At 47.1% G+C, this 22112-nt stretch overlaps 1 long non-coding RNA gene across 1 annotated transcript; it reads left to right on the forward strand.

The window, feature by feature from the left end:
* Window positions 1-998: 998 nt before the first annotated feature.
* LOC127651169 (uncharacterized) lies at window positions 999-20783 on the forward strand. Its single transcript, XR_007971526.1, has 5 exons — window positions 999-1067; window positions 1624-1656; window positions 3058-3258; window positions 19254-19295; window positions 19395-20783. It is a non-coding gene; the product is annotated as an uncharacterized LOC127651169 (long non-coding RNA).
* Window positions 20784-22112: the final 1329 nt, after the last annotated feature.

Below are 22112 nucleotides of genomic sequence, written 5' to 3' on the forward strand. Positions count from 1 at the left end.
ACCCGAACGTCATTTCAAAATATGTGTCCGAACCCGGCCCGGCCCGTCGGGTACCGTCGGGCTCGGTTCGGGTATCCATCCTCTAGTAAGGATCTAGTCTTAAAGATGTAGCTTCTAGAGAAAAATCTCAGACAGATATACTCTATATTGCTCTTTGTTTAGTGGGCGTGCATGATTTGCGTCATAAGTGGATTATGAAATGTCTAATACTAATACAATAACATACAGTCTAAATGAGGAAGATTATTTGAACTATTTGCCCAATCTTGTTTCCATTCATGTGTTTTGTGTATAAAGACATGAAGTATAAAAGTGCATTTATTGTTCAACATAAAACTCGAACAAGATTCAAATGTTGCTGTTATTTTAACTACACATGATATAAATGATAATAAGTTGTTAAACGGACCAATCTGACTGTAAATAAAGTTCCTTTTAGGTGAAACTGAAAGTACATTACATCGCTTATTACAGGAACGTCCTACATTTACAAGAATCCTCAGGGTGTGTGTATGTTTGTTTATGCTTTTGTGGTTTATTATAATTTTCATAACAAATGCATTGAACAGGGCCGTGCCCTTCTCTTCACTGAAACATGATAAATACTGTCCAAAGAAAAACACAAACACTTTATTCAAATGTACAATACTTTATCTTTCAACAAATAATATCTCGTTTATGAACAATCAACCACCAAACAATTTATTAATCTGTTGACATGAGGAATTAAATATTGTGAATTGTGAATTTTTAAAGTTGAACGAATCTCACAATTCTCATAATGACTGACACACGGCACATCATCATCATTATTACTGTGCTATAAAACACACACAGGTTTAAAATACTTATTATTTTAATTTCATATTTATATTATTTAATGTATAGCAGTGTTGTAAATGCATGCACATCACTGTATTTCACATAGACATATATATGAACAAATGTCAACAAACCTATTCAAATATCTCTAATCCGACAAGAATAATGGGTGTGTTTGGTGTTCTGCTTCTCTTCACCTGCCGTCTGTTGGACAGAAAACCTGAAAACGATCTGCTGTTAACAGGGTAAGTGTGAATATTGTGTTATTATTACATTTTATTTCTGCGATATTCTTTACTAAGACATGCAAGAAAAAAATAAATAAATAAATTCTTTATCACATTTTGCCAGACTCCCACTTTGAGGATGTTACATTTGAATAATAACGCAGACATGAAGAAATGATTGAAAATGATTTAGTGTAATTATGTCAGTATAATAGTTTATTGTTTCTGGCATGTTGGGTAACGTACAGTAAGGTTGATGTGGCAGAGGGCAAGGATTATTTAAATATTCTATGAATCTCACTGCTGTTAGGACATCGTCCATGTCTCGTTTTATTTGAGGCCAGTGGAAATATTGGATTGATTGAAAGATGGATGAATCTGAGATACATTTGTGATTTTTGTTTCTTCTTCTTCAACAAGATTCATTTAAATTGTTGTGATCTGGGATTATGTACTTTAACAAAAAACTACTCTGCTTTTGTACTCAGATTGGTGAGATAATTTTTCCAGTTTTCTCATTTAGTTTCCAAACCTTCCATCAACATTTTAATACAATGTTTGTGCCATTCTGTAGGTTCAACTGAATTTTCAAAAGAAGCTGAAATGAGTAAGTACAACAAATTTCCTCATCCGCTATCAAGTCTATTTCTTGAAAGTCTTTTAACTTTATATTTTAGTGGCCCTGAAATCATTGTGGCATCCATATGCTGCATATGTCAAACCTTCATCATGAAGTCTCTCTTTATCATTTCAAGTGAAATACAATGGAAGCAACTGAACTTTAAACTGCAAGAAACTTTAGCAAAGCTTTTTATATTGTTTAATGTAAATATTAATATCAAATGAATCTGAATGTCACAACAGCCAGAACAACCAAAATTAAAAAAAAAATAATAGAAAAGATTGTTTGAGCAATTGTCCCCTGCGCTTGAGACAGAAGGTCCCTCCTGTCCGGAATCGCCCAAGGCGAGCCGTCGAGGAGAGACATTATCTCAGAGAACCATACCCTGTTCGGCCAGCGTGGCACTTTCAGTAAGAGGCAGGACTCTTGCTGGCGAACTCTGGCCAAGACTCCCGGGAGCAGAGAAACCAGGGAAAAGCATACAGGCGCATTCTGGGCCATGTATGTGCCATCGCGTCCAGACCCAGAGGGGCTGGGTGACTCAGAGTGACACAGAGTGATCTGAAGACAAAAGATCTGATGATGCACCTGTGACGCATCTATTTATAGCCCTGCTGCAGGTGCATCCAATGATGTCACCGGCAGAGGCTAAAAATTCTAGTCAATTTCATTGATGTGTTGCACACATATTCACAGCTGGTCACTCCTAAAGCTGTTCCCAAAGCGCTAATTCAGCGCAGCATCAGAAGTGTAGCTTTTTGACAGGGAACAAACAACTACTCCTCCTAGGTCATTCTCATCCTGTAATTTCAAGCATTGGCGTCACGTGACTAATGGAGCATAATTTGGTTGGATGTTGTTCTGAATTTGGCCAATCGAATTTGAGCAACTTGAATCTACATTTTTTACATTTTTAAACTTTAAATTTTGATTCTGAATTTGTGAACACTGAAAAATAAATGTGAAAATGAGTTATTGAAATTTTGAAGAGTTAAATTCCGAAGAAAAACATTCACATACATCTATTCAATGCTGAAAAATTAAGTGCTAGAAGTTCAATGGCTTTAAATGTCAAATTTTCAAAATGTGCTTCCATATCCCTCATCACATTTTTCTTTTTAAACTGAATTTTAATCAAAACAACCTTCTGTTCTTATTTCTTTTTACACAAATTATGTTGCTCCATCAATTTTCAATAAAAAAAATATATATACATATTTTATTTATTTTTTTACCTTGAAAAATCTAAATTTCCTTAAAGGATGCCTTTAGCCCCGTTGTACTCTATGTACCACTGGACAAGGTTTAATTGTAATAGATGTACAGACAAGAGGCACACACACACACCAGCACATGAAAGCATTCTGACCAAAGCTTCTTCTACAGATTACTGAGGTGGTGCTCAAGTCCAGGTGTGGCCAACCGCAGCTTTTGTCACATGATTCTCTCTTTTATCAAAGTAAAACTAAACAAGCTCGAACGCTTCCGGTTTCTCTCCTTCCATGAATTCAGACATAATGCGCCACAGGAGAAACTCTGAGTAAAAGAAAGCTGAATATTACAGAAACACGGCATCAACACTTACAGGTGAGTAAATCGTATTTATTCTGGAGTATTGATAAAGAAATCTGTAACTTGACAGAAATGTGTCTGTAATGGCTGAAAGTGCCGACAGAAGTCTGAACTCCAGTGATCGTGTTACAACATGTTGATGCAGTTTAAACCTGTTCCTCCAGATTTAGTGTTTGCTACACTGTACACAAGGCTCAGTATCTTTGGCTCAGTAATAATGACAGTCAATCTTAGGCATGTTACAGTATGATAGCACAGGCTTTGAGCAGCAAGGCTAACAGAATTATATTATTTCATTATGGAATATAGTAGAACTAGTTATTAATAATTACATGATGTACCAATGAATTAATCCAATTATTTGCTATTAATCCCACACATCAATATTTGCCATAATAGGCACCAAATCAAGACAATTCGACGTATAATAATCAAACTAATAATACATATAATATATATATAATCAGGGACGTGCACAGACATTTTGAGGGGCAGGGGCTCAAGTGAAAAAAAGGGCACTTCTCATAATTACGTATTTTTTTTACTTTTTTTAAACAAAAAAGTATACATATTAACACAAATCTGACTTCCTTTTTAAAAAATGTATTTAAAAAGTTAATTAATTTTATCTTCCTCAAACTCACGCAATTGTTTCATTTTCAAAAGATGTCTACAAAATAATCAGTTCACACAGAAACCATGGTCTCCTTAGTATTCAATTTTTAAAAAACATTTATTAGGCTTCAAAAAATAAAACCACTTTTAATTTAAGTGAACTTCAAACAATCCTCACATAAACCCATAATAAATGTCATATTTACCTGTGCCCTTCCTGTCTAACAGGTAGGACATATACAGAATTGAATAAAGTTATCAGACAGACTGTGCTGCATAAATTATAAATTATATATAGACTAATCCTTATTAAAGCTACGCAAGGTCTTTAGTCAAGAGCAGTGAGTAATTTTCTCTGTTCTCTTTGTTCTTTGATTAACTTTACTTACAGAAAGCTTTATTGGATGCTGGCCCTTTAAGAGCAGCCGTTGCTGAGACGTGGATCTCACACGCGCCTCATTCTCTCACAACTCTTTATGTCCATCATAAGACTGCTCTTATGTTATCAAGATACTTGACAAACGACATTTTGGCATAATTGTGTGTGTTATTGTTCGTTCAAGCACGAAAGAGAACTATTCTGGCGCGCGGTCTGAGCATGCGCATGATACTGGCGCGCGTCTTTCTGTGAGTCACAGTCAGGACATTCACATGCAGCGCACTCTCTTTTGACTTGTCGCGCATTGGTTTGAAGCAGGTTTAAAGTTTTTACTCAACGTTGTGTGGGCCTTATGTAAAATACGGGACAAATCGCGTCCCTTATTGATTTGAAACGGGACGCATCATTTTACTTGTAAATACGGGATGATTCCGTATTTTAAGGGACGGGTGGCAACCCTACTAGCAAGACACAGGTTAACTATATTTGTCTTTGGCTAATCAGCAGTAAATTCGAGGCACTGGTAGTTTAATCTTTTGTTCATCGCCACTCACCTCAACACAAGCCAAGAAAAACGTCTCGGGTTACATGTGTAACCCTTGTTCCCTGAAAAAGGCAGAACGAGATGTTGCACTGCTAAGCGCTACGGGGAACAGCTTTAGCTGTGAGCCGAGCTGAATAAATGTGTGGAACACTTCAATGAACATTGACCGGAATTTAAAGCCTCGGCTGATGTAATCATTAGATGCACCTGAGGCCAGGCTATAAATGGATACGTCACCAGGTGTCGTCAGATACTTCTTTTTGAAGAGCAGTCCTGGGACGCCCCAGTGCGGCAAAGCAGCGCAACATCTCGTTCCGCCTTTTTCAGGGAACAAGGGTTACACATGTAACCCGAGGCGTTCCTTTACAAAAGGCTTCACTACGATGTTACGCTGCTAAGCGCTACTGGGAACGCAATACCCACGCCGCCGCGCTTGGGGCTGTCCGGACCCCTACGGTTGTGCAGTGTACTCACAAAAACGCGAGAGGTCTCAGACATGAGCTTGAGATGTCGACTCAAGGGCATAAGAGCCCGGAGTAGCATAAACATCTAAACCATTCAATTTTGATGAATGTGTGCGGAGAGGACCAGCCTGCCGCATCACAAACTTGTTCAGGCATGAGCTGAGATGTCGACTCAAGGGCATAAGAGCCCGGAGTAGCAAAGCATCTAACCCATAAAGTTCGATGAATGTGTGCGAAGAGAACCCTGTCGCAACACAAACTTGTCATAAAAACTGATGAATGTGAGCGGAGAGGACCAGCCTGCCGCATCACAAACTTGTTCAGGCATGAGCTGAGATGTCGACTCAAGGGCATAAGAGCCCGGAGTAGCATAAACATCTAAACCATTCAATTTTGATGAATGTGTGCGGAGAGGACCAGCCTGCCGCATCACAAACTTGTTCAGGCATGAGCTGAGATGATCGACTCAAGGGCATAAGAGCCCGGAGTAGCAAAGCATCTAACCCATAAAGTTCGATGAATGTGTGCTAAGAGAACCCTGTCGCAACACAAACTTGTCATAAAACTGATGAATGTGAGCGGAGAGGACAAGCCTGCCGCATCACAAACTTGTTCAGGCATGAGCTGAGATGTCGACTCAAGGGCATAAGAGCCCGGAGTAGCAAAGCATCTAACCCATAAAGTTCGATGAATGTGTGCGAAGAGAACCCTATTGCACCACAAACCTGTCATAAAAACTGATGAATGTGAGCGGAGAGGGCCAGCCTGCCGCATCACAAACTTGTTCAGGTATGAGCTGAGATGTCGACTCAAGGGCATAAGAGCCCGGAGTGCAGAACATCCAAACTAAAAAGGTGCAATGAATGTGTGCGGAGGGAACAACCTGCCGCATCACAAACTTGTTTAGGCATGGGCTGAGATGTCGACTCAAGGACATAAGAGTCCGGAGTAGCAAAGCATCTAACCCATAAAGTTCGATGAATGTGTGCGAAGAGAACCCTATCGCACCACAAACCTGTCATAAAAACTGATGAATGTGAGCGGAGAGGGCCAGCCTGCCGCATCACAAACTTGTTCAGGTATGAGCTGAGATGTCGACTCAAGGGCATAAGAGCCCGGAGTGCAGAACATCCAAACTAAAAAGGTGCAATGAATGTGTGCGGAGGGGACAACCTGCCGCATCACAAACTTGTTTAGGCATGGGCTGAGATGTCGACTCAAGGACATAAGAGTCCGAGTAGCAAAGCATCTAACCCATAAAGTTCGATGAATGTGTGCTGAAGAGAACCCTATCGCAACACAAACTTGTCATAAAAACTGATGAATGTGAGCGGAGAGGACCAGCCTGCCGCATCACAAACTTGTCCAGACATGAGCTTGAGATGTCGACTCAAGGGCATAAGAGCCCGGAGTGGCAAAACATCCAAACTATAAAAATCCAATGAATGTGTGCGGAGAGGACAACCTGCCGCATCACAAACTTGCTGCAGAGGGAGACCTCTAGCCAAGGTTTTAGAGGAGGAGAGCCCTCTGGTAGAGTCGCCCTGAAACCTACTGGCGAAGCTTGACCGCGCCTCGTAGGCCCGGGCAATAATGAGGATGCCTCTTTGAGAGCACCCCGCCCACCAAGCCGTGGGCAAACCGCAGTGGCCACATAGAACCTGGCAGTGGCGAGGCAAGTGCCCGCTGACAGTTCTTTCTACAGAAAATCCAGAACTGAACAAACTGGCAGTTAGCTGGTTCTGTAATAAGAACTTTAGTAGAAGGAAACGCATGCAGGTGCATTTGCGTTACTACTGCTCAGCCCCTCCCAAGGGGAGGGGAGGGGGACTGGGCGACTCGGGAGAAGTAGAGGAGACATTGCGCTATCAACAGAGGCGAAGAGGTCCTCTTCTGCCCTGTAGAATCTACCCAGATCAGTTCCAAGTGGAGGGAGCCCTAGCACTTGAAATGGTCTCGATAATCTCAAGAGAAAACCCTGTGAACCTCATTTGGTACCCTTAGGGGCCAGACATGAAAGGTTTCACAATTCGGGCCGGGGATGAAATATCGTCCCCTGTGCCTGAGACAGAAGGTCCCTCCTGTCCGGAATCGCCCAAGGCGAGCTGTCGAGGAGAGATATAATTTCCGAGAACCAAATCCTGTTTGGCCAGTGAGTCGCTATCAGTAAGAGGCAAGACCCTTGCTGGCGAACTCTGGCTAAGACTCCTGGGAGCAGAGAAACCGGGGGAAAAGCATACCGACACATTCTGGGCCATGTATGCGCCATCGGCCCAGACCCAGGGGGCTGGGTGACTCAGAGAGAAGTAGAGGGACATTACGCAGTCTCTTGAGAGGCTAAGAGGTCCACTTCTGCTCTGTAAAATCTCTCCCAAATTTGTTGTACTACCTCGGGGTGGAGTTTCCACTGCCCCTTGGTATGTTCTGTCTGGACAGCAAATCTGCTCCCACATTTAGGCGTCCAGGGATGTAAATTGCCCTGAGTGACAGGAGCTTGCCCTGGGCCCAAAGGAGAATCCGACGTGTCAGAAATACAGCTGACAAGAACGTGGGTCTCCTTGATGATTTATGTAAGAGGCTACCGCTGTATTGTCCACCAAGCACCAAGACATGGCAGCCTCAGGAGGAGGTATTTCAGGGCCAGAAATACAGCCATCAACCCGAGACAGTGATCTGTGACAACCGAGCTGACGACCCTCCTATCCCCTTAAGCTGGATCGACCACTTAAGGCCGCTACCCCGCCCGTCAGGGAGGCGTCTGTCGTTAGCAGTCTGCGACAACAAGACGCACCTAGAGTGGGACCCAAGGCAGAAAACCGGGTCTGAACCACATAGAAAGGGAACGAAGCCTGAGGCGCGTAACCCTATTTAGCCCAGGGGTTTTGGCCCTTGGAAGAAATCCCTGGCTTTTGGCCACAACAAAAACGGTCTCATGAGCAGAAGGTCCAGAGGGATCACCGTGGACGCGTTCAGCCCTGAGACCTGGAAATCGTTGATACTGATAACAGTGCAACCTAGCCTGACTTTGCTCAGGGTGATCTGAATGGACTCAATCCTAGCGGGAGACAGTTGTGCCCGCATAGTGATTGAACTCCATACGATGCCCCGATAGACAGTGTTTTGAGTGGGAGAGAGGACGCTTTTCTTGGCGTTGAGCCTCAACCCCAGAGAAACAGATGAGCTAAGACGATGTCCCTGTGCTGAACTGCCAGTTCCTGGAACAGCGCTAGGATCAGCCAGTCGTCTACATAATTCAGAATGCAGATGCCCCGAGTCGCAAGGAGCCAGCGCTACATCATGCATTGTGAATGTGCGGGTAAAAGGGCTAGGCTGAGTGAAAGAACCTGACCCTGGAAGACTTCGCCCCTGAAGTGAACCTCAGGAACTTTCCATGTTGTGGCAGAACTTCTAAATGAAGTATAGAAGTCGCCATAAGATCGATGGTGACCAGCCAAACGAGTTGTAGGGCTTGAGACACGCACCGCCTTGACAGGCATCAACTTGGACTTGAACACCCACGGGTAGTTCAAGCTTAAGATCTAAGCCAGACGCCACCCCTCACCCTCCATGGGAAACGGGAAGTATTTAGTGTAATAACCTAACTCTCTCTCTGGTAGGGGAACACATACCATGGCCCCTTTAACCAGGAGAATGAGAGTTTTTTTTTTTACAAAAAAGAAATCCGGTTTACGGTAGTGAGAACACGCCGTTGAAACACGGAAAAGCCGGCGAGAGAATTAAATCCTGACGCCCTTATAAGACCCACAGAAAAGGATATATCCGGCAGAAGTTTCCACGCTGCCAGGATCTCTGAGATGGGTATTATATTTTAACACTTCCTGTTGAGGGGTTGTCGGGTGTTTCAAGGCCCTGAATAAAATGCAGGAACAGCTGAAAACACCCAACTTTGACGGAAGCCTCTGCAACCCGAAACACCAAGAGGTGGCGGAATGGAGGGGCTTTGAGGGGGTACCGGAGGGGTGAAGTGAAGCACGCGCCCGTCCCGAGGGAGCTACCCCTAATCTAGGTGCAAGACCGGCCAGGGTTTTCTCTTACTAGACTTTATAGTCCTGAGGGCTGGCAAGGGTGGCGAGACTGTCCCCAATCCCTGGGAGGAGGAGCACGACTCGCCACGCTTTGCTTTTGAGCCTCCCTTCAGTCAGGACCGAGGTGGGTCTGAGGCTTGCTCGTCAAGCGCAGAACCCACACTCAGGTCGCCCAGGAGGTCAGCCTGGTATGCCTGAAAAACAGCATAGTGTGCAGAGCAGCACCAGCCTGACCTGCTGCTTGATAAGCCCTTCCCACTAAAGTGGAGGTTGTCCTACAAGGCTTTGAGGGGAGAGAGGGCTTCTTAAGTGACGATGTCGAGCCCGGCGAGAGATAGCCCGCAAGCGTCTCTTCGACCGGCGGCATCACTGAATACCCCCGTGCCTCAGCACCCACGATAGTCGAATATAATGACGTCGAGGGTATGTGAACACGGGAAGAAAATATATATATATTTTTTATATATTTTTTTTTTTTTTTTTTTTTAGGGGTTCTCCATGAGCGAAAAAGCTCTTCAAGGAGGTTATCAAAGAAAGGGAAGGGACCCATGAGGCGTTCCCTTTCTTAGACTGGAAGATAAAATCTATCCCCTAATTGGAGCGTTTGGGGTCTCATTTTCGCGTGGCCAGTCCAATCTGGCAACCGCACGAGTAACAACATCGAGCAATTCCTCCGTAGATTTTTTATCGCGGACGGAAAGCTCGGAGGCGGAAGAGAATAGCGATCCACCTCATGATCCAAGAAGCGCCGGAACGCGCCGAGATCATGTGAAGGACCAGCTGGGTTTGGGGAGAGAGTGAGAGAAAGGGATCAACCTGTCTCTTGCTCCTCAGCCAAATCCATGCACGAGCCCCACGAACGATCTTTTCGTGAGTGCTGACTCCCGAAGCAAGCGTAGGCGAGCACGACGCACTCTGCCTGTTAAAGCAAATCGCAGTGCTCGCGAACCGCCCTGCTGCAACGCCAGAGCAGCGTGCTCTACCCCCAAACAAACAGCAAAAACTGATGTGTGCCGTCTTCAGCTATAGAGCAAGAAGAGGGGAACACGCACCGTTTGCTTTCAGTCATTCTCTCTTTTTTTTTTTTTTTTTTGAAATATATATATAATATTTTCTAAACAGAAGAGAAAAATAGAACAACGTTCACTGCACACTGCCTAACTGAATCTATCTCCTAACAGAGGAAAGAAAGTTTTGACAGGGTGTGTGAAACACACAGAAACAGAATCGCTCTGAAAAAAGAGTTTCTGACGACACCTGGTGACGTATCCATTTATAGCCTGGCCTCAGGTGCATCTAATGATTACATCAGCCGAGGCTTTAAATTCCGGTCAATGTTCATTGAAGTGTTCCACACATTTATTCAGCTCGGCTCACAGCTAAAGCTGTTCCCCGTAGCGCTTAGCAGCGCAACATCGTAGTGAAGCCTTTTGTAAAGGGAACACTGCTGGGAGGGGCCGCTGCTGCTCCTGCCTGCAGGTGTGTGTGTGTGTGACGTGCCGAGCTGATGTGCGCCACTGCGCAGAGACGCAGGGGGGGAAAGAGAGAGAGAGGGAGCGCTTCAGAACTCCTGACCTGATATTTAGATACACTAGATATTCATTAAATATATTTGTTTGACAGGGAAGCTGTGCGCAAACAGGAATATATATTATTTTTCAAAAATAAAAAAAAGCACCCCAGAAAAAAGGGCACTTTCTCTCCAGGAATAAAAAGGGCAGGTGCTCAAGCCCCTTTTGATGTCTATGTGTGCACGTGCCTGTATATAATAAATGGAAGTGGAGCGTAGTTCTAGCGGGAAGACCAGCAGGTGCACATCATCACATCATTAGCTGGATAACTCCTAGCCAATCGCACGTAAGCCAATGCTTTATAAGTCCGCTCACAATCTATCACATTGCTGTTTCGGTGTGCTAACACTGCAATCATCTCAACTTCTGCCAACATCAAACCCATGGGGAGTAAACAACCAGCAAACCTGGATCTTCACCCATATCTCATTCACTCAGGAGATCTCTCTCAATCGCATTGCACGACCCGGCGCACGACCCGGCGCACGACCCGGCGCACCCCGCAAATCCTGCAAAATCATCGGCCCAGGCAATCAATCAGCCGGCTTCCATCAGAAATAAGCTAAATCATTTTCATATCCATCAAATGCATTCAGATCGAGTCATGGGTCTAGACCTTCCGTTGCCATGCTACCTGTTCATCACAATGCATTCGCATCAACATCAAAAGACAGTATTTCATGTCAACAGCGCATTCACTCTCATAGTATGGCAGGCAATCGCGTAATCTCATGAGGGCAACTCGGTCAAGGTTCATTTACTTGTCATTCACAGTCTGCATGCCCGAGCGTTCCCCATCGGGGAATTAAGATAATTATTCAGGCATATCATCATGTACAGTCAACGCTTATCATACGGGCTCTCATTACTTCATTCAGTAAGATTCCCCCATTTTGCGGCCGCCTTCGCCCAAATCATCATCCCTATGCCCTATTGTTACATATACCTTGTCTTGTTTTACCGTTGCCCCTTTGTTTACCATTTTTGTCCCTTTTGTATTCCGTAGTTTTCACTTTTGTCCCTTGTTTAGCTCCACAGTCTCCCTGTTAGCGTTCGTGTTCTCTGTCATTGTTTTCACCTGTCCTCATTAGTTTACCATTGGTTTCTGTTTATTCAACTTGTTATCTTGTTTTGAGTTCTGTTTGTTCATTGGCCCCTTTGTTCTATGTCTATGTATTTAAACCCTGTCTGTTTGTTCAGTCGCTGTCTATCGTTGTATGTTGTTAGCCTGGTATGTGTCCTCCTGCCCGAGTTTTCTAGTTTATGTTTGTTTCCCCATTGTGGGTTTTCCTTTGTGTTTTGCCTGTCTACTTAGTCAATAAAGATAACTGCGTTTGGATCCGCACCTCCCCGTCTGCCTTCGCTGCCTCATTCATTACAGAACGATAGACCACACATGGATCCAGCAGCTATTCGTGCCAAATGTCGGCTGCTCAACCTGCAGCAAGAAGACCACCCATTTGTAGACCACGCTCTCTACTTTCTCCTCCTGGCGAACGCTACTGACTTCCCGGACTCTGCATTGATGGTCTTTTTCAAGAACAGCTTGAACCCCTCGCTGAGGGAGCGGGTGCCACAGGCAGCGCCCGGCTGCACTTTCCGCGACTACCTGGAAATGACCCTACTAGCGTGCAGCTCACCGCTCCCTGACACACCAGCCCCTCCTGTCAGCGAACAACCCCCCACGCCAATGGCTTCCCTTGAACCCGCACGGCCAACTTCATCTGCCCGAGGAGGAGGAGAAGACAGTCGTCTGCCTCCCGGCCAACGCCTGCCCCGGTCTGCGAGCCAGAGCCCTCGCCTGCCCTGGTCTGCGAGCCAGGGCCTACGCCTGCCCCGGTCTGCGAGCCAGAGCCCACGCATGTCACTGTGAGCGAGCCAGAGACCACGCATGTCACTGTGAGCGAGCCAGAGCCCATGCATGTCACTGTGAGCGAGCCTGAGTCCTCGTCAGCCACGGTGAGCGAGCCTGCGCCCACGTCAACCACTGTGAGCGAGCCTGAGTCCTTGTCAGCCACGGTCAGCGAGCCTGAGCCCTCGTCAGCCACGGTCTGCGAGCCAGGGCCCTCGCCTGCCCCGGTCTGCGAGCCAGGGCCCTCGCCTGCCCCGGTCTGCGAGCCAGAGCCCTCGCCTGCCCCGGTCAGCGAGCCAGAGCCCTCGTCAGCCACGGTCAGCGAGCCTGAGCCCTCGTCAGCCACGGTCAGCGAACCCGAGCCAGCACATACCACGGTCAACCAGCCAGAGCCTGATGCCCCAAATGTCAGAGAGCCAGCGCCTGTAGCCTCGACCGTCCCTGAGCCAGCGCCTGTAGCCTCGACCATCCCTGAGCCAGCGCCTGTAGCCTCGACCGTCCCTGAGCCAGCGCCTGTAGCCTCGACCCTCCCAGAGCCAGCGCCTGAAGCCATGACTGTCCAAGAGCCAGTGCCAGTAACCATGACCGTCCAAGAGCCAGTGCCAGTAGCCATGACCGTGCAAGAGTCAGCGCCTCCCGAGCCTCCTAGGGCTCCGCCTCTCAAGTCTCTCAAGTCTTCCAGGGCTCCTCCTCCCGAGCCTCCTAGGGCTCCGCCTCTCAAGTCTCTCGAGTCTTCCAGGGCTCCTCCTCCCGAGCCTCCTAGGGCTCCACCTCTCAAGTCTCTCGAGTCTTCCAGGGCTCCTCCTCCCGAGCCTCCCAGGGCTCCGTCTCTCAAGTCTCTCGAGTCTTCCAGGGCTCCTCCTCCCGAGCCTCCTAGGGCTTCGCCTCTCAAGTCTCTCGAGTCTTCCAGGGCTCTGTCTCTCGAGTCTTCCAGGGCTCCGTCTCTCAAGTCTCCCGAGCTTTCCAGAGCTCCGCCTTCCGAGCTTCCTAGAGCTCCGCCTCCCAAGTCTTCCAGCGCTCCGCCTCTCAAGCCTTCCAGGGCTTCGCCTCCCAGGTCTCTCAAGTCTCTCGAGTCTTCCAGGGCTCCTCCTCCCGAGCTTTCCAGAGCTCCGCCTCCCGAGTTTCCCGGGCTTTCCAGAGCTCCGCCTTCCGAGTTTCCCGAGCTTTCCAGAGCTCCGCCTTCCGAGTTTCCCGAGCTTTCCAGAGCTCCACCTCCCGAGCTTTCCAGAGCTCCGCCTTCTGGGCTTTCCAGAGCCCCACCTTCCGAGCTTCCTGAGCTTCCCAGAGCTCCACCTCTCAAGCCTCTCGAGCCTTCTAGGGCTCCGCCTCTCAAGTCTCTCGAGCCTTCTAGGGCTCCACCCCTCAAGCCTCTCGAGCCTTCCAGGGCTCTGCCTCTCAAGTCTCTCGAGCCTTCTAGGGCTCCGCCCCTCAAGCCTCTCGAGCCTTCCAGGGCTCCGCCTCTCAAGCCTCTCGAGCCTCCCAGAGCTCCACCCCTCAAGTCTCTCAAGCCTTCCAGGGCTCCGCCCCTCGGGCCTCTCGAGCCTTCTTAGGCTCCGCCCCCAGAGCCTCCTATGGCTCCGCCTCCCGAGCCTCCTACGGCTCCGCCTCCTATGGCTCAGCCTCCTACGGCTCCGCCTCCTATGGCTCAGCCTCCTACGGCTCCGCCACCCGAGCCCCCTATGGCTCCGCCTCCCGAGCCTCCTACGGCTCCGCCTCCAGAGACTCCAGAGCCTTCTAGGGCTCTGCCGCCAGAGCCTTCCAGGGCTTCACCTCTAGAGCCTCCTACGGCGCCACCTTCCTCGCCTCAGTCTCCCGAGCCTCCCTCGGCTCCACCTCCCGAGCCTCCTACGGCTCCACCTCCCGAGCCTCCTACGGCTCCGCCTCCCGAGCCTTCCAGGTCTCCTACGGCGCCCCCCTCCTCGGCTCCGTCTCCTGAGCCTTCCTCAGCTCCGTCCCCAGAGCCTCCCAGGCCTCCTGACCCTGTTCCTGTCCTGTGGCATCCTCCCGGGCCTCCTGACCCAGTCCCTGTCCTGTGGCCTCCTCCCAGGCCTCCTGACCCTGTTCCCATCCTGTGGCCTCCTCCCAGGCCTCCTGAACCTGCCCCTGTCCGGCGGCCTCCTCCCAGGGCCCCTGACCCTGTTCCTGACCTGTGGCCTCCTCCCAGGCCTCCTGACCCAGTCCCTATCCTGTGGCCGCCTCCCAGGCCTCCGGACCCTGTTCCCGTCCTGTGGCCTCTTCCCAGGCCCCCTGACCCTGTTCCCATCCTGTGGCCTCCTCCCAGGCCACCTGACCCTGTTCCAGTCCTGTGGCCTCCTCCCAGGCCTCTTGACCCGGTCCCTGTCCTGTGGCCTCTTCCCAGGTCCCCCAAACCTGTCCTTGCCCTGTGGCCAGCTCCCAGGCCTCCTGAACCTATCCTTGCCCTGTGGCCAGCTCCCAGGCCTCCTGAACCTACCCTTGCCCTGTGTGCCCCCCTGGACTCCCTGCCTGCCCTCTGTGCCCCCTTGGACTGCCTGTCTGCCCCTCGTTGCCCCCTTGGACTTCCTGCCTGCCCTCTGTGCCCCTTGGACTGCCTTCTTTTTCTTTGTACCCCCCCTGGTCTGCCTGTCTGCCCCTGGTGCCCTCATTTTTGTTTTCTGTTGGTTTTTTGTCTTTGGTTTTTTTCTTTAGGATCGTCTGGGATCTGATCCTTTGAGGGGGGGCTCTGTTACATATACCTTGTTTTGTTTTACCGTTGCCCCTTTGTTTACCATTTTTGTCCCTTTTGTATTCCGTAGTTTTCACTTTTGTCCCTTGTTTAGCTTCACAGTCTCCCTGTTAGCATTCGTGTTCTCTGTCATTGTTTTCACCTGTCCTCATTAGTTTACCATTGGTTTCTGTTTATTCACCTTGTTATCTTGTTTTGAGTTCTGTTTGTTCATTGGCCCCTTTGTTCTATGTCTATGTATTTAAACCCTGTCTGTTTGTTCAGTCGCTGTCTATCGTTGTATGTTGTTAGCCTGGTATGTGTCCTCCTGCCCGAGTTTTCTAGTTTATGTTTGTTTCCCCATTGTGGGTTTTCCTTTGTGTTTTGCCTGTCTACTTAGTCAATAAAGATAACTGCGTTTGGATCCGCACCTCCCCGTCTGCCTTCGCTGCCTCATTCATTACACCTACTCACTAGGAAGGCCGAGCCCATGATGTGAGCATTCCCGAGCACAAACCATGCAAATTACATACCCAACTTAAATGGCTGTATCTACTGGCTCCCCTGGAGTATGGACACAGTTGTAGTATCTTTCTAAAGAATGCACTTTGGGCTTCACTTCTCAAGTTTCAGAATTAATTTATGTTGTTATTTTAAAGCAAAAAACTAAAATCTAAAAAAAAAAAAAATACAGTTTTACAACAGGAATGCTGCTCAGATTGCATAGTCTGTCAAAGAACGACGATGAAGTGTAATTCTTCCAGGCGAGATCTCATGTAAACATAGAGAACATATCAAGATTTATAATTGCGTACAAAAGTGCTACTTGACGTTATAGAATGAACTCTGTCACGGACAATTGACCCAAGCAGGCCAAACTGGATTCATCTGGCGATCGCTGTTTCATAATAAGGTATGAAGTCCCGTTTTTTGATATTGCATGTTGTCATCCGCACTTCTGGCACAAATAAACAAATTGCTGTTTCTGGAGGATTGCTATCATGCAACAGAGATCTGATATCAACGTCGAACACTTAGACCTTCGAAAAGACGTATAATCTGTTAACATTAATCGCATATCCATGCATGCATATATCAGAATGCAAATATATTAAACGTAAGCAGAGTTACGTCACTCCCGAGTGCAAACAAATGCGTATCAATGGGTTAATATAGCCTTCACCAAGGCTTGTGAAAGAATTTACTTCGTTCGGTACAACATTCGATGAGGTTCCCAGAGCGCTTCCAAGGCGCATTTACACGATCCATAAAACGCAGCATCTTCTTACTCCAGACGTACTTCCATGTTCTCATCGCTAGCACCACTGTTGCGGCACGCCTCTGACACCTAGCGGTAGGCTCCGCACCGCTTCCCCTATTCATCAGATTATCTACCACCAGCGTAAGGCATTTCGCTATGATCAGGTCATACAGCGAGTAATTCCCATCTCATGGCATACTTACATTTTATTGTTATTCAGGCATCATCAAAGAGCAGACATTCGTTGGCATGTCTTCACAAATCATTCACTCATCGTGGTCAGACCACTACAGCAACAACTAATCAGAACCAATATGATCGACAGCGTAAATGCCGGAATTCAGCCATACATGTTTAGGTGTGCGTGTATTTGGTCTCCGGAATATGTCAGAGACAATGGTAACTTGGCACATCAGTCGTCGAATCAGCTATCAAACACATTCGGAAGGAGATTTGCAAATATTCACAAAAGATAAAGTGCGATACTGCATCTTCAGGTCGTAAAGGTGGGACATGAACAGCCGGAACTGATCCATGCTCGAGAATCACATTCTTGAAGATCCCGATTCATATCGACATACATTCACAAAGCAGTCTCATGCAAGATGATTTGCACAAACATGCACACATTTTCGTATGTTTTGGGGCACACTCCTTCAAAAACTAAACTGTCCACTGCATCTTCAGGGCTCTATGCCGGGAGTACATAAGACTCTCATGTTCCTTTTACAGCCAACAACTAAACTCTCATGAAGCTGAGACATTATTCTTCTCACCGTATTTGCTCCAGCTCGAGGAATAAGAGGGAGGAGAGAGAGAGAGAGAGAGCAAGAGAGAAGAGAGAAAAAAAAAAAACACATCGTAGTCATGCGACAATTCCGCAGTCGGTTCTACAATCAATAAAATCTGGCCCTCCTCAAACCATCATGTCCGCTATGAGAAGTCTGACATGGCAGAGCATTTCCTGTAACTTTATCATCCCAGCCAGACACATTCCCAGGTTTTTCAACGTAGTCTCTGACCCCCTCCCTCGCTTCGCAGTAGTTCCACAGACCAGCTCGACGGGCACCCTTCGAGGTATACTGGAATCTACAATGAAGATGCTCGGATGCTGCTCTCCCCAATCGTACTCGAAATGGTCAACTTAACCCAAATCATCAAACAAGCTCAACTCCCCATCAGCCATAAGTTCTCATGCATATCTGGTGGTGGTTGGCGGCTCTTCCCCAGCTCATCCTTACCTACACAATGATTCAATTCAAGCAAGCTCACCGTTCGCAAGGACAGCACATAACTATGCCCCCCCCTCCCCTCGCCGGGCTTCCATAATCTCAAGCACAGTTCCTTCGCAGGTATTGCTCAAACCAGCCGCCCTCGCCGGAAGCTTGCACCATAACGAGATGGCTTTCAACAAGGTATGGCATGATAACATCGCCATTATCGTATGGCGTTATGTATGCTGTTCACTCTGGCAAAGATAACCATCAAACAACTTTCCCTCATCGGAGGGTTTTCATATCAATGTTGTTTTCTTTCAATGAAGGGACCGCACGCAACGTCGACATTATTGTATGGCTTTACGCATGTTGCTCACCTTTCGGCAAAGATACCTCAAACAACTTTACCCTTGCCAGAGGGTTTTCATATCAAATGTCTTCAACGAAGAGACTGCACGCAACGTCGACATTATCGTATGGCTCTACACAAGTTGTCCCCCTCGGCAAAGATGCCTCAAACAGCTTTTCCCTCGCCGGAGGGTTTTCATATCAAATGTCGTTTATCTTTCAGCAAAGACACTGCACAGCAATGCCGGCCTAAAGCAAAGATTCTGCTCAACCAGGGGCTCTCGACGGAGTGCACAAAATCCCACTCGAGGACAAAGAGGAAATGCACAGGGATGAAATCAAACTCAAACTCAAACTCAAAAAAAAAAAGTACTGCTTTCCCATCGCAAAGGCTTCACACAACCACGCCAGAGGTATTGCAGATTTCACGACAAATTCTGATGCTCGCATCTCTTTTAATTCCTCCTCCAGAATGAAAGCCCAACACAAGACCTGGTTCGTACCAAACTGGATCATCTCTTTTGGGAGTAGTATACTACTTTCTCTCTTTTTGGGGGTAGGCTCCTCGCCCCTGCCTCCTATCTCCGGCAGGACATGACGGTTCCGGATACAACTACCTCGGACTGCCAGACGGGGCCTACGCCAAAGAGACAGACATCACCTCCCGTTTTACATCTATCAAATAAATGGCATCTCAAACTTCACTCAAGCCTGCGTGTCTTCCCGATAGAACTATAATTTTTCAGAGACATTACATTGTTGTGGCAGATGAGTAAATCATGAATTAACACTGTTCCTTTTTATGGAAATAATATATTTGTAAGGGTTTATGTTGTGATAATGACCAGCTGACTGTACATTACCCATAAACCCGTTCAGCTTTTATGATAAAACACACTGTAAGCATTTATATCTGTGACAGACCAAGAAAATGTAAATAGCAAAAGGGGGACAAATCATACTCAAACAAAATACTGAACATGAAGTAATAACAATAAAACCGATATACTCACCCTAGATCCATTCACAGGGAAAATGCGGAGGAGCAGCAAAGAGCATGTACCTCCACGAAGTGAGTATAGAATAATTATTATATCTATCCATTCATCCATTCATTTAATTCTGTCTGTTTGTTTGTCCATCTGTATTTACTGTCTCTTTTACTTCACAGTGTCAGATGTATTGAACATTGTGCTGTTGGGCAAAACTGGAGCAGGAAAGAGTGCTTCAGGAAACACCATCCTGGGTGGAGATAGAAAAACATTTAAAGAAGATTTTTCCCCTGAATCTGTGACCACAATCTGTAAGGAAGCATGTACAGAAATAGATGGTCAAAATATCAATGTGATCGACACCATTGGATTTTCTGATAATTCACAGAATATTACAGATTTGAAATCCCAAATACAGCAGATATTTAAATGTGCATGTGATGGTCTTGATGTGATTTTGCTTGTTATCAAATTGGGCGAGAGATACATGGAGGAGGACAGAAAGACTGCGAAATGGATCAAAGAGAACTTTGGAGAAAAGGCCTCAAAACACACAATAGTGCTCTTTACTCATGGAGATCAATTACAGGTGCCAGTGGAAGTTTATTTGAGTAAATATGAAATGTTGAGGTCAGTAGTTGATCAGTGTTCAGGAGGATGTCATGTTTTTAATAACAAATCTGAAGATCGCTCTCAAGTCACTGAACTTCTGAAAAAAATTGAGTTACTGAAGATGACGAATGGAAGCAGGCGATACACTAAACAGGACTATAAGGAGAATCAAGATAAAATCCTACATGAAAAATTTCATAGAGGAGCAGTAGTAGGAGGTGCAGTTGTGGCAGCAGCATTTTGTGTAGGAATGGTTTTTATTTTCAAGAAAATGTAAAAATTCTAAAAAAGCTAAAAATTATAAAATGACTGAACTACCCAAAGTAATACATCATGTTACATCAGGGAAACTGGGGCTAGTTGTCATAAGTTGTCACTGGAGTCTGTACTCTAGATTTTGAGTCAAAAACTCTTGCAGCAGTTTTGTATGTTGGTTTCAAACACTTAGTTCTCAATATATTATATCAAATACTTGTATGTATCATAAGTATGTATCATTCACAGTAAAATTTCAATATGATCATATTTTGAGCTGTTAGCTGAACAAGTGAACACAATAAAATCACTGGTTTAAATTCAGACAAGGTAGAAAAATGAAGGTAGATTCTAACCAAAAATTGTACAGATCTTTTGTCAGGATGAGGGTATTTTTCCATGTATGCTAGTTTGGGGAAAGTTTTCACATAATGTTTTTAATTTCATACAATTTACTAATTACAATATTTGATACTTTTTAATATTTGATTAAAGTTAAAGAATGTAATTTCACAGACACAAGCGCTACCGAACGGAATTGCAACAATAAACAATGTTTTCAAAACAGCTGTCTGAATTTGCCCCTCTTCTGCCATTGATCAATCAATGAGATAGTCCCGCCCCCAACTAATCCCATTGGCTGAGTCATTGTTATTGTGTCTGTATGGACGGGCCGCTCAAAACAAACAGAATAATCTTTACAGGACTCAGTGTTTACAGTTTTCACTATCATTTACCTAAAAATGGATTACTTAAAGTTGTCTTGAGTAATCGTTCTGAATTGGCGTTCCCCTTCTGTCGCTCTCTCCACGTTGTGTCGGAGAAGCGACACTAGGGGTCTCTCTTGAGCGCCGATATTCACCTCTGATCTTATTGAAAAGGGCCAATGGGAGTTGGCAGCCAGTATTTGCATACCCCGCCCCCGGACATACGGGTATTTAAGCGGGGCAAATACGGGAGTTCATTCAGAAAATTTCTTCGGAGCCGATGGTCTGTTTGCAGTTTGCTGCGAGTTACACGCCACTTAACGTTCCTGTTTTCCTCTGACGATCTGCATGCTGTTGGATCTTGACGGCGCACAACAGCGGCTTTCTCTTCTCAATGCACGGCGTGCATTGTTGCCCCTGAGCGCTCGACAGCGCAGACACGCACACACACACACTGTGTATTAAAAGAGTTTTTACTAAAGAGTAATTTTCTCTAAAAGAGCAAACACAGCGGCGTTGAACGTCCTTTTAAGGACGCCGTCTTTTTCAAGATGCCTTTCCGCCCCTGTGTCGTTCCTGGATGCGGTAGAGTGCTCTCTGCTTCAGACGGCCACAGGCGCTGTCTCGTGTGTTTGGGCCGCGATCACACCGAGGCGGCGTTTATGGATGGTTCATGTTCTCACTGCGAGAACATGACCATGACCACGTTGCGGTCGCGGCTTGCTTTCAACAGAAAGCAAGCCACCCCAGCTGCACCCCGCATTGCTCCTTCTTCCCACGGGATTAAGGATGGTGCGGTTGGTGCTGGGGCGATTTGGGGGCGGCAGCGGGTACGGTTTCGCCGGGTAGCCCCCCGCGAACCTCCCGTTCCCCGACACGCTCGCTGGTCTCCGTCCACGCTCGCGGCGATAGCGGCTCGCCTCACGGCCTGGCTGTCTATCCTCCCGAGTTCGAAGCAGATGAGCTCGCCGCTGCATCGGAGAGTGCGGTGTCTGATGCCGAGGACTCCCCTGGACTGCCGCCTTCGGGCCAGCAGGCCCAGGCTGAGGCCGACGCTCAGATGTCCGACATGCTTGCCCGGGCCGCCGTGAGCTTGGGGCTGGATTGGAACCCTCCATCCTCCCCACAGCCCTCACGGTTGGATGATTGGTTCCTGGGGGCGGCGCGCCGTTCGCGGCCTCGCACCCCCCCGGTTCCTTTCTTCCCGGAAGTGCATGATGAGCTGACGTCTACGTGGAGAGCCCCGCTCTCCGGCTCGTCTAGGTGCCACCCGCTCCACTCTCTCCAACCTCGACGGCGGAGGCGCCACGGATGCGACGCGAT

The sequence above is a fragment of the Xyrauchen texanus genome, chromosome 11, assembly GCF_025860055.1.
Source record: "Xyrauchen texanus isolate HMW12.3.18 chromosome 11, RBS_HiC_50CHRs, whole genome shotgun sequence".
NCBI classification, from domain to species: Eukaryota; Metazoa; Chordata; class Actinopteri; order Cypriniformes; family Catostomidae; genus Xyrauchen; species Xyrauchen texanus.